Source organism: Medicago sativa, chromosome 6, assembly GCF_051527215.1.
Source record: "Medicago sativa cultivar Bolivia chromosome 6, Bolivia_mono, whole genome shotgun sequence".
Classification (NCBI taxonomy): domain Eukaryota; kingdom Viridiplantae; phylum Streptophyta; class Magnoliopsida; order Fabales; family Fabaceae; genus Medicago; species Medicago sativa.
Genome location: NC_140754.1, coordinates 72974816 through 72988326, shown reverse-complemented (window position 1 = coordinate 72988326; position 13511 = coordinate 72974816).

Here is a 13511-nt window from a genome sequence, read left to right as displayed (position 1 = left end):
ATCAAACTGATTAAAGATTAATGTCCAAAGGAGAACCAGTCCAGCAGTCATTTCAACTCGTCCATGATATTCGCTTGGAGGCACAATCATGTAGAACTATATTCACCTGGAGGCAAACCAAGTAGCAGATACATTTGTAACATTTGTCTTTCTTTAAATGACAATTGTATTGTTTTTAACTTAGTTCAAGACTTTCTGCAAGTGCCTTTAACTCAATTCTGGGAGCTTTTGAGCCAAAAATTAGACTTGCATTGTTTAGTGTGGCATCTACAATATATCACCTCCCTTAATAATAATACCTCAATTCAAATGCTACTCATGGCCAGGTCTTCCATATGAAAGCATCATTAGCAAGAGTCTTGAGAAGTATAGTAATTTGGCTAGGCTACACAACTATGTAAGAATCTATTTATAAGAATGATGTTTTTATATAGGAAGGGTACCACATTACATGATGAAGTATACATAAGGTTATTTTATATGTAATGAGCTTTTGTCATTCATATACTAATAAGTACTAACTGTTTATTTTTAATCGTCTGTTTATATGTAATGCAATTATTTCTTTTGGTTTTATTCAATTATTCCTGTTCTTAACGCATTTACAGATCTCCATAACATGTTCCAACCGAACTGGCCATAAACCTTGGTGGTGAGATTTACACGAGTATAATTGTTCAATCTGTAATAGTTTAGGAATAGCATATTGCAAGTGACAATAGCTTGACACTCATCCAAACCTACCAAAGGTTACAACATACATAAGAATTCAGGGTGTTGCAACTGAGAAGAGTGCTAGCCAGCTAACTAGTGTAAACAATTTATTCATTAAGATCGAGATATTATATGAAGTTATAACACACTTACTTGGAAACCATGATTACCGGATTCGCCAAGACTTGAGACAAAGTCTTCCTGTGCCTTTCACATGCTCCAGACTTAGGGTTTTCGATGGGGCAAACCGCTAATGAGCAGAATTGTCAGAGTGATGGAAAAGGGGACCTAGCCTCTCTATTTATAACCGTGCAACCCTAGGCATCACCCATCATGGGCCTAGTGTTTGGGCCTACACTATGTTTCTACACAAATCAGATTAAGTGTCCAAAAGCCCGATATTTATTGATCACTTTTATTAGGGCCTAAGCATCATCAAATGGATCACCCCATCAGTCCATTTTTATTAAAACCAAAACCAACAATTGACTGTAGCCCACAAAATATTAGAAGAAATTCTAACATTCTCCCACTTGGGCAAAATCAATTGTGTATTTTAAAAAATAAAATAAAAATAAAATAAAAATAAAAATTTAAAAGTAATTTTTTGAAAACGACTCTCGGACTGATAACAAACTTCCTAACGTGGCCACTACATGATCCCATGATGCAACACTTAATAAAGACTCCGTCCAACTAAGAACTGAATAATATCGAATCATGGCGGTAGTTATATCCTTAATTGATACAACACGTTCCATGGTTACAAATATCACCAATTCCGTCGACTAGTCATCTGTGTAGAGTGTAGCAAGAAATGATATGTCAACGTGATCATAGACCATACTATCATTTTCATTGTCGGTCCTCAATTTCTCTCAATGCCTTAAAGCCAGAGAAATTATGTGATTTCTCTCAAATGCTTAAGGCCAAAGAAATTATGTGATTTCTCTCAAATGCCTTAAAGCCAGAGAAATTATGTGGTCCACGGAAAACCACATTGCCTCAGCTCCAAAATAGTGTCGATCACCGGCATAGTGATCCCTTCAACACTGAGCTATAATTTTTCACATTTGATATTTGATATATACAAGAATTCATCTCATCATCAATAATTAAATTGAATGGAAATTCACATCAATATATCAAAGAAAATAAGTGAAAGAAAAATTCATCATCAAAAATTAATAATATAAAATTCAAACTCCCACTAACCAAATGCATCAAAAGAATTCACAATATTCATGTTATTCAAAATGACTCTTGAAAACAATGAACCTAAGTCATTTGGTTAAAAGAACAATTAATGTCAAGGTTAGGAAGCCAATGAATGTAATAAATGATTCATTACCATAAATTATAGGAGTTGGAAGCCACTAATTTCATTTTCGACAATTTCAAAGGGTTCAAAAATGTTATGTGTAACCTTTGGTTTTAGTAAATTTGCTTCTAATGCAATCCACACAAGTACCTGGATCATCAAACTTTAAGAAAGGTAGAATATTTACTTTGATTAATTTCTCAGCCCTTTTCCCCAATAAATATGATCCAAGTGCTTATGTCATAAAGTAAAGGATGTCTTCCTCAACATTAGACCTTATAGCAACAAAAGTTTTGACAATGAAAGACGAAGCAAGGTTATGTGAAGTCAAAGACAACTTAAATAAACGATCAACAAAAGATTCAGGGAGTCATGAACCATCTACTAGAGACAATTTAAATAGATGAATAAAGGATGAAGCAAGGTTATGTGAGTTTAATCTCAAACTTAGTTTTCTACCTCCAAGAGTAAAACTAAAACAAAGTTGCTCCAACAAGAAAACACAAATAGGATTCATCCTAAATGAAGGTTACGTGAAAGATATTTTTCAAAACAAGTTAAAAAAAAACTAGAATGTTAAATTATGGTGACATCTCCCACTGACTCCACAATTACTCCTAGATCATATTAATCTGAAATTAAGTTGACATCTCCCACTGACTTCACAGTTACTCCTAAATTACAACATTGTTACATCCAATAACTTTTCATTAGACACATGGAGACCATTATGGTCAGATACTTTAACTTGTGAGTCATCTCCCACTTACCAAAAGGTTAATTCAGTTCAGACATGTTCTCCTAGAGATAACTCCAAATCTTACTTCCATTTCTTACGGTTTGACTTGTTTAAGATCTCGATGGAAGCAAAACAACCATTCATTGATAAGGAAAAAAAATGAATGAATTAAAATATGTCATAATACAAAATATAGCTTAAAATAAACAAGCTATTATAACGAGGCCAATATAATTGTACAATCACCTTTGGGCAGAATGCACAAACTAAGGTCGAAACCCAAGCCAAAACCTCAAATGAGTTAATCAATGAGGATACATTAAACTTGGGAAATTGTCACCTTTGGGCAGACAAATTCTTTGGTTCAACATATACTCCAATAACTCCATCTTATATAAGTTAATCAATGAGCATGCATAATAAAAGCATAACAATTATCCTTTGAGGAAATATATGAGACAAAACATGAATGCATCAAAATATATTATTTGACAAGATATAGCTCGAAATAAACAAGCTATCACAATGAGGCCAATATATTTGTACAATCACCTTTGGGCAGAATGTACAAACTAAGGTTATAACCCTAGTAAAAACCTCAGGTAAGTTAATCAATGAGCATGTATTGAATTCAGAAATTTGTCACCTTTGGGCAGGCAAATTCCTTAGTTCAAAACATTCTCTAATAACTTATCCCAAATAAATTTTTAATTGTAAAATGCAATAAACACCTTTGGGCAGGAAACTACATGTTACAATTAAAAACATTCCTCAAAGTACAAAAGGAAATTTCATCAATCAATCAATAGAGGCGGTCCCACTTTGGTGGTAACGACCTATATCAACGCAAGAAATTTTTTTTGCATAGGAATCAATTACTCTTGTCAAAATATGACACAGAAAAATTATGCATCATTTAAATGCATCTAAACTGGTCAATATCATTTTGCATTCATCATACATTTTGTTTCATACAATGTGGTAGAATAGTACATTAAAAACACATAAAAGAAATATCAACATATAATCATGTGTTATCTTTTGGAAGAGTACTATTACTGCTAAACTCATAATCTCATTGACATGTAGTAATTATTTATTTATGCAGCGGAAATAAATGAGACTTCAATTTCAATACAATTGAGGATAAAAGACAAAATAGTCACAAAAAAATTTAAGAAAAGACTAATATCCTCAATGTAAGTCTCCATAATAATCAAAAAGAGTATTCATCAACAAATGATATTTGTTTCACATTTCAAGATAATTGACATGTAAAATTCTCCCACTTGATAGAGAATGATAGTTGGATTATCAATCCAATACTTTTAATAAATATTTAAACAAATATTCAACTATATTCTCTATCACACAATGGTCATGTCAATTAATATTACACCAATAGGATATGTTCATCCCCTAAATAATAAGGGAACACGTGTAATCAAATTCAATAAAAGAATTTAAATTAATTAAATCATGACTAACCTCGAAAAGTGTAATCAATTCTCCTTGTATGTAGAGTCATTAAGCTTCGACGACTCAAACAAAGTTCCCAAAATTTACATATTGTCGTCTCAATTGGTTCATAATTCAACAACAAACCAATATAACAAAAGAAAGACTCCAATGATATATCAATACAATACAAGGATAATAGTTTTCAATTGCCTTAAGAATTGCTCAAAAAATCATCTTTTATGATATTCCACAAGTGATCATACAATTAAGAACAAGGCAATATAGAATTTATATAATAACTATAAATTCATATCAAAAATATTTGGTGCTATTGACAAAAATTCAGTCGAAAGTAATCTCACAATTACAACACTTTAATAGAATAATTTACTTCTATAAAAGAGATTTTCACATATAATATTTTAGACTCATCCTTGGGAATATATATCTCACATATATATAAAAAAAAGATTTTACATATTTCACAAAATAAAATTTATTCCCATAAACAAAAATGTGAAAACAATGTTTGAAAATTATTTCCAATCAAATTACTCAATTTTCAAAACAAATCAATCCACCAAAATCAAATCAAATCCTTTTGAAAATGCAAAATTTGATCCATAAAATATTAATCATGGTGTTTCCTTTCGGGTTTGAGATAAAATAAAATTATGCTTGATGGAGTATCCATAGTAATCATGCCAATGTTTATACACATTAGATGCACATACAAAGTGAATCACAACATGTGAAATTTGTTTCAAAAAATTGCAAATCTTTTGGCAACATAAACAAATGTAAAATCAATTTGCAACAACAAATACAACATCAAAAGGAGTGGCACAAAAAATACATGATTTTAATTTAAACATGGCTACTCAAAATTGTATTTGGATCCACACATGCAATTGAAATTCAATCATGATAAACATATTGCTAAAGCAAAATCAATCTATGAATAAACCAAATCTCAAATCCACTCAAACAACATAGTAGAAACAATGTCCATATATAAAGGAAACTATCCATAAACTCAAATGAAGAAGGAGCCACACAAAAAATGGATCAATTTACTAATTTCACACATATTGATACATCTATGGCACAATAATAGTTGAGCAAACAGTTATAAAACTCAAACCATTTTTCATATAGATTGAGGAAATTTACCAAAAATTGCACAAAGAAAACAATCAAAATTCTTGTTCAAGTAACTTCAATTTGATTGGAAATTGTTTGCCAGATCATCAAAGACCGAACACATACAACAATAGGAAATATTTAATTTCTCTATCAGTCATGTGATTTTGAAAATTGAAACAATTTAAATTATTCAAATTGAATATCAAAAATCAAATCTTTTAATTCAAAACTTCAAATTGTATGCTCAAAATAAGAATAAATTCTTTGAAACAAAATCGAACCTTTAAACAAATATTCAAATTCACCCTGAAGTGCAAACCATATATATAAATATATTAGTCGAAATGGCCCAAATAAATAATACCAAGGTGAAAAGAATATCAAGCTCCAAGATATGACAATGATATTAAAAGGAAAATGAATCAAAGTGAAAATTTTCAAATCTAAATATTTAGAAACAAATCAATTGAAAATTAATCAATATCCATATCCACTTTAGGAACTTGTATTCAAATATATGATGAGAAATCTGTCTTTTCTATTCATAATTATATAACATAAATTAATATATACAAAATATATAATTTTGACACTTATCGGTTCAATCAACTCATGCCAAAATATAAATATATATTCTGTCCAAATTAAAACAAACTATCAAGGCATGAAAGATGCATCAAAGTTGTCCAAAATTTAAAGAAAATAATAACCCCTGATGGGTTTAATTCTGCAAAACCTGAACTTAAGATGAGTTTGCTTTAGATGCACGGCAGCCGAACACATGTATATATAATTGTTTAATGGCACCATAAGAAAAAATCATAAAGCAGTCAAATTTAGATATTAACTTGCAAACCATGTATATATGATGAATTTAAACATATGATTCACAAAGCAATCAAACGAAACATAAGATGTCACATGGCAACACATAGGTTATACGAAAAACTCAATTCAGGATTATCAAATTCATGATAAAGTGAATTAGTATGAAGCAGTGCCAATTCATATTATTAGATTTTAGATACTAGCTTCAATAAGGAACTGGAAACAAACATACACATCCCGCGTCGATCGAATCAAATCGAACAAAATTTACAATCCACGGGATTTAATGGTTATTATAATTTGCCCCATTAATTAATTACAGCGGGAGCATCAAAATAAATTCAAACTCATGGGGCTTCAAAAGTTAAAATAAGGATTTAAATCAAATTTGAAAACATAGTCGAAACCTATGAATTCAGATTTTATTCAGGGTTCTAAATCATATAATAGTGGCTCTGATACCACATGTAAACAATTTATTCATTAAGATCGAGATATTATATGAAGTTAGAACACACTTACTTGGAAACCATGATTACCGGATTCGCCGAGATTTGAGACAAAGTCTTCCTGTGCCTTTCACATGCTCCATACTTAGGGTTTTCGATGGGGCAAACCGCTAATGAGCAGAATTGTCAGAGTGATGGCAAAGGGGACCTAGCCTCTCTATTTATAACCGTGCAACCCTAGACATCACCCATCATGGGCCTAGTGTTTGGGCCTACACTATGTTTCTACACAAATCAGATTAAGTGTCCAAAAACCCGATATTTATTGATCACTTTTATTAGGGCCTAAGCATCATCAAATGGATCACACTATCAGTCCGTTTTTATTAAAACCAAAACCAACAATTGATTGTAGCCCACAAAATATTAGAAGAAATTCTAACAACTAGTGCCTAGCTGTTTTGTTCAAATGTCTTGAAATCAAGTAGAAATTTGTAGGAACTGGACCTAGTTACCAAGCAATGAAAGAGAGGTGAATCAAACCTGACACAACTAATTAGTCTCTCTATTTCCGTCAAAACAACCATTGCCATATGCAACCCCTTTTGTTACATAATTCTAGTCATATTTGTAGTCGTTAATCGTTATGTAGGAACTGCACAATCACATGACGACAAATTTAGTACACTTGCTAAACCGACCATCGAACACTATTTTATTTTCTCTTGTTTTAACCTTTTTATTTTTTTACTAAACAAAATATTGTAAGATGATTACCAAAATGAAAAACCGAGGCTGTGTATTTAATTCAAAATACAAATAAAAATGCAGAAACTTTGTGTCTCATTGACATCACTCACAGCAACACAAATTTTTATTCTAAGGCGAAGTTCACACTATGATAATCTTCAATGAGACAAATTTAAAAATCCCAAATGATGCAATCCAAGCTCAGACTCATCAAGCCACAGAAGCATTGTGGACAATCGAATCAATAGATACCCCATTCGTTGTCATACCAAGAAACAAGTTTCACAAAGTTTTCGTTCAAAGCAATTCCAGCGTTGGCGTCAAAGATGCTAGACCTGCTATCAACAATAAAGTCAGTAGATACACATCATCTTCTGTGTAACCCAAAATACCCTCTGATTTCTCCTTGATGGCAGCCTTGAACTGCTCATAGGTTTCTTTCTTCTCAAGCCTTATAGTAAGGTCAATAACTGAAACATTGACGGTTGGGACACGGAATGACATTCCGGTCAATTTACCGGTTCAATATTGGAAGCACTTTGCCTACAGCCTTGACAGCTCCAGTGCTGCTGGGAATAATGTTGAAGGAAGCAGCTCTTCCACCTCTCTCGTTTCAACCTTAGCTTTAATGTGCACTTCATGAAATGATCCTATAAAAGTATTATTTCTAATTTAAGAGTTATAAAAATAATCGTGGAAGACAATAGTTTAAATTATGGCCTCTTAGCTACTTTTATAGCTATCAACATATTATTTATATATAATCAAGCTAACTCATAAATCAAATGAATAAAACTATATATAACTCAAATTTAACTTAAATACTCGATGAACTATTAATTTTTAGGGCAACTTTAACTAATTTAATTCATTAACCAAGTTCAACAAATTAATTATCTAATCTAGTTTTGAAACTATGTTCAACTTGATTTGATTCATTGTCAGACTTAGACTTAGTTGTGATGTATATTTTCTAGTCTCTAGGCATTCTTTATTTTGATGCCAATAGTATGTGCATTTATAGAGAAATCAAAATTTAATGTTCAAAGGATTAATTTTTTTAACAATGAAGTGGCAAATCCTTCTATTTTTTTACCTTAAAAAGAAAAAAGACCATTTTTAGCCTTAAAAAGACCTGTATCATCTCACAAAAGCACTCTTCTTAACTGATTAAAAGGGATTTTAATATAACTTCAATCTTCTAGTTTATATTTATTTATATATTATAGAGTTGTATCCATGCGCGTCTATGAACACATTGAAAAATCTTTACTTTATCTTATGGATACAACATCGGGAAATGCTAACCAGTGTCCCCGGGGAACCGGTTAAAGAATCAAATATAATAGTATTTTACATTAAAAGTTGTGTAGTCAATGAATTAAAAGCTTAAAAAATTTCATTTTTAACTGAGAATTTCCTTTTTTGGCTTCCTTAATCAGTGCCCCGGAGGCATGCCCCTATTATTTTTTATATCCAACTACGAATTGTTTGTAGTAATTCAATAGTAATCTTTTGAAGCTATATTAGGTTGTGTATTATATCTAATCGTGGAGATTATTGTAATATGAAGGAAAATGGTTTCTTCCTTTTGGACCAAAGAAAAAAGACGTGTTGAATCTAGGCTAGATATGAACTAATTTATGATACAGATGTCCTAGTTTTTGAGGGTCATTGGCTCTACTCAATCAATAGTTAATTATTGAATCAAGTACATATTTTTTTTTTTTTGGAACAAAGTATAAAACCAAATCTATTCAACAAAAGAAAGGAAAAAAAATTTAGACACTCACAATGACCACCATTAAAAATTAAATGGACATCACAATGTTAAAGATCGGGGTTGGAACGATATACTTAGCTCACGTGTATAGAATGTTGTTTTATAGGTAAAACTTCCTCTTGCTCTTTTAAGCCCATCGATGTGGGACTGTTGAACCAAACTTCAAGCTGTTACTTCTTTCTTCATTTGCTCATGTTTCTGGTTGTTTTATTTATATGTCTTGGTGCTCATTAGTCATAATTGCTATATTCTATTCTTTACAACTTTGAACTTATTAAATTTTGTGAAAAGAAAAAGACAATCTGAGAAAAAAAACTCTAGAGTGCTAGATGTTGGTATTTAATTCACCGACAAGTCAAAAATTTAGAGAGGGAAATGATACATTGTAATTTTTGTATCTTTGACTGGTAGTATTTAACACTACATTTCTCATAGGTTGTTTCAGTTGAGTTTCAGCCATTTCTTTTAATTCCACAAAGAAAACTCTAATGAATTCTAATGTGCCAAACTCCAGAGTGCTAGCTGATTTGCTAGTAACTACACTTATATTGGTGCTAACCTAGTTGAGAAAAAAGAAAAAAAAAACTGTAATTTCTCTCGTCTTCTCAAATACCATAAACTATAGATCCTACATAGTTTATTGATTGGATTGCAGAATATTGAATAGATACTAATTAATATAAAACATGTTGAATCCACCATTATTAACGGTGAGTTTGTCCTTAAAAAATAAATAAGGGTGAGTTTATTTTTGACTGTAGGCACCAATTTTTATGTAATAGCTAAGATGAACTTGACTGCTCACCAATAAGTCCTCTCTAACATCCTGTATGGAAGAAGGCCAGAAAGAAAAAATGCTTTGCATGGGAGACCCTTCCCATCATAGACCCTTCGTACAAAGTATATTGATTAGGTTGCAGAATATTGAATAGGTACTAATATAAAACATGTTCAATCCACCACTAATAATGATGACCTTATTTTTGGTTGTGCAACTAATACTAGTGCCTAGAAATGAGTCGAGTCGACTCGTTAAGAATTGGTTCACCTTGACTTGGATTTGATACAAACATTTTGAGTCTCGTTAAGAATTGGTTCACCATGACTTGGGTTCGATAAGGACTTTTCCCTTTAGCACGAATTTGGTTCATTGCATGTTCACAAGCAAGTTTGATAGGTTGAAGGAATTAATTATTTCGAGTAAACAAATTTGATATGTTGAACCATATAATGATTAGAGTTTAAACAAGGAAGACTAAAAAAAAAGGAAGACTTGAACCATATAATTAATTCAAAAGTCAAAAGTCAATTTCTTTGTAACGGAAGAATTAGACATCTATACTATATATAAAGAAAATAGACCGTTTTGGGTTGGTTTTTACTTTTTCCAATGGGGGAAGTGAATGGAAGGTTCTGAGGGTGGAAAATATGAGAGAAAATGGAGAAATCTTTCGAAATTTTTTAAAGCGTAATTTTTTAGAGGATAATAATTTAATGATTATGATTACTATATTTTTAATTTTAAAATTATTTTTTTTGAAGTATAATTTTTAAAATATTATAACAACATAGATCAAATTTGAAGAATTCATACAAACCCTCCAAATTCTCCGAAAGCCCTTCTCCAATACAATTTTTTAGTTCCCCCAAATGGGAAGGGTTTTGTATTATGATGAAAAGTTAACCCCCCAATGTCCTCCACTTCCATTTTCCTCTATTTCTTCCACTTGCTCATTCCTTTTTTCTCAAGTCTTCCCCTCCTTTCCCCTCCAAACACGCAAACAAAGCCATAAGCAAATATCACAATAAGAAAGTTATTTTATTGGTGTCATTCAAAAAGATAATAATTTATACTACATTTATTATATTTTTCGAAAGATATTATACTTGTTATGTTGTTGGTATCATTGTAAATGATTAGTTTGTTACAATGTGAAAGTGCAAAATATCTATTATCTAAACTTATAATTTTAATCAAAATCAAAATAATTTTAATCAAAGTTTCATGAAAACTATTGTTCATAATATATACACATTAATGCAATAAGAAGTCGTACAAAGGTCTCCCACAACCCAAAGAAGCAGAAGCAAGAGGTCTAAAAGAAGCTATCAAATGAATTGGTACCTTGAGGTTTTCTTCAGTGTCTATTGAACTTGATTGCAAGGAGGTGGTTGATGGCATCTCAAGCAACATCAGCACCAAGTCAATGTTCGGCGCGATTCTAAATACTTGCAAAGTTTCACTTATGAATTATAAAAACCTAAAAGATAAGTTTCATTAGGAGACAAACAAATAATGTTGCCTACTTGTTAGCTAGGGTATCATTATCTTATGCTAGTTCACATGTTCATGATTATACGCCATCTTGTATTAAAACTACTATTATAAATGAAATGAGTTAAGTTTGTTTTTGTAAAAAAAAATGCAATAAGAAGACGTAAAGGACGAACATGGTTTTGAGATGACTTTTTCAATTTCAATTATATCCCAAACAAAATTGCATTCAAAAAGAAAAGAATTTATACTATATTGTTGATGTCATTAAAAAATATATGTATAGTTTGTTTATATTAACAAGTTTAGTATAGTTTGTTACAACCTAAAAGTGCAAAATATCTATACTATAATTTGAATAAAAATCAAAATAAAATAATATAATTTTATTCAAAATAAAAAATTTACTCTAAACTATTATTAGTAAGTTATAGGCATTTGCGATTAGATGAGATGACACGGGTGTCTTGTAGCCTAACCAAGCTTCTGAGTTCGAATTCAGCCTTGCGCATGCAGCAACGTTAAAACTCATAGGGAGTGATTGACATCCATTTGGATCCCACAAAGCTCGAGGAATTAGTCTCCACAGCTGCACCACAAACACAAAAATTATATGCATTTACGCAATGAAAAGAGCAGACGGGCATCTGTCCAAATGCTATTATTTATAAAGAACATATAGTTCAAAGGATTCATGTTTTGGTTAAGAGAAAAAGTTACTTTCAAAATCAAATATCATTCCTCTTTGGAAAATTAGTTGGCAATTTCTTCTATTTGATAACTGCTTATTCTATTCGACAGAAAAAATAATTAAAAAATTAGAACTATAGTTATTTTGGCACGTTAATTTTTGAAAAAATTTGCATAGAAAAAATTAATTAATAACATCATTTTTCCCCACGCAAATCGAGTTCAAAAACTAACGGACCAAAAAGTTTTTTTTCCTTTTTGAGCAAGGACCAAAAAGTATTACAAATGAACCGTTCAATCAAACGAACAGCACAATATGAATTGTATTGCTCAAATGTATACAAGAGTACTGTTTTATAAGTAAATCATGCTCTCAGTTATTTAAAATCCTTCGATGTGGGGTTATTTTACAGTGTGTTACATCTTTAACCTGCTCATGTTTCTAGCTGTTTTATATGTCTTGGGTCAAGTCTAACCATTTTTAATACTTTATTGCATTGTTGTTTATAGCATTGGATTCACTTTAATCTAGCCATTTTCACTATTTATCCTTTCTCAGTTGCGAGATGTTATATGGCTATTTTCAGCACATTACTATAACAAATTCTAGGAGAAGATTTATTATGAAGGATAAGAAAAGTGTGTTATTACTTAATGAATCAGAGGTTACAACTGTTGTTTATAGCTAGTTGATGTTGTACAATAGCTTATAGTGGAATAGCATCAGCATATTAGAACTAAAACTAAGCTATGCTAAGTTACTTGAGTTCTAAGCTATCTACTTCACTCTTGTCATGTCATAGCCCCCCACAAGTTGAAGAGTGATAGATATCTAGCAATCCCAACTTGGATAATAAGATGTTGAATGGTTGAGGAAGCAAGGATTTTTTGAAGAAGTCAGCGAGTTGATCTTGAGAAGAAATTGGAAGAAGCTTCAGTATGCCCGCCGGTAACTTTTCTCTAACAAGATGGCAATCAATTTAAAAGTGTTTGGTCCTCTCATGGAATACATGATTGACAGCAATATGGAGAGCACTTTAATTGTCACAAAATAAGACTAGAAGCTTGGAACTCTGAATGTGTAAATCATGAAGCAGATAGAGAAGTCATTGAAGTTCACAGGTTGCTGAAGCTAGATTTTTTAAGATCTCAAAATTTATGGTACCTTTCAATTGTTAGTCTGAAAGTGTTTTACAGATCTTGAACTCTCAATCTTCAATGTCACGTTTAAAATATTTTTGAAGGATGTTGAAGGATAGTGTGCCAATTATTTTTGAAACTACATAAATGAATGTCTAATGAGTCTGCATTAGTAAAAGATATTAGAGATAAATTAAGTTTCATGTCTTGTTTAA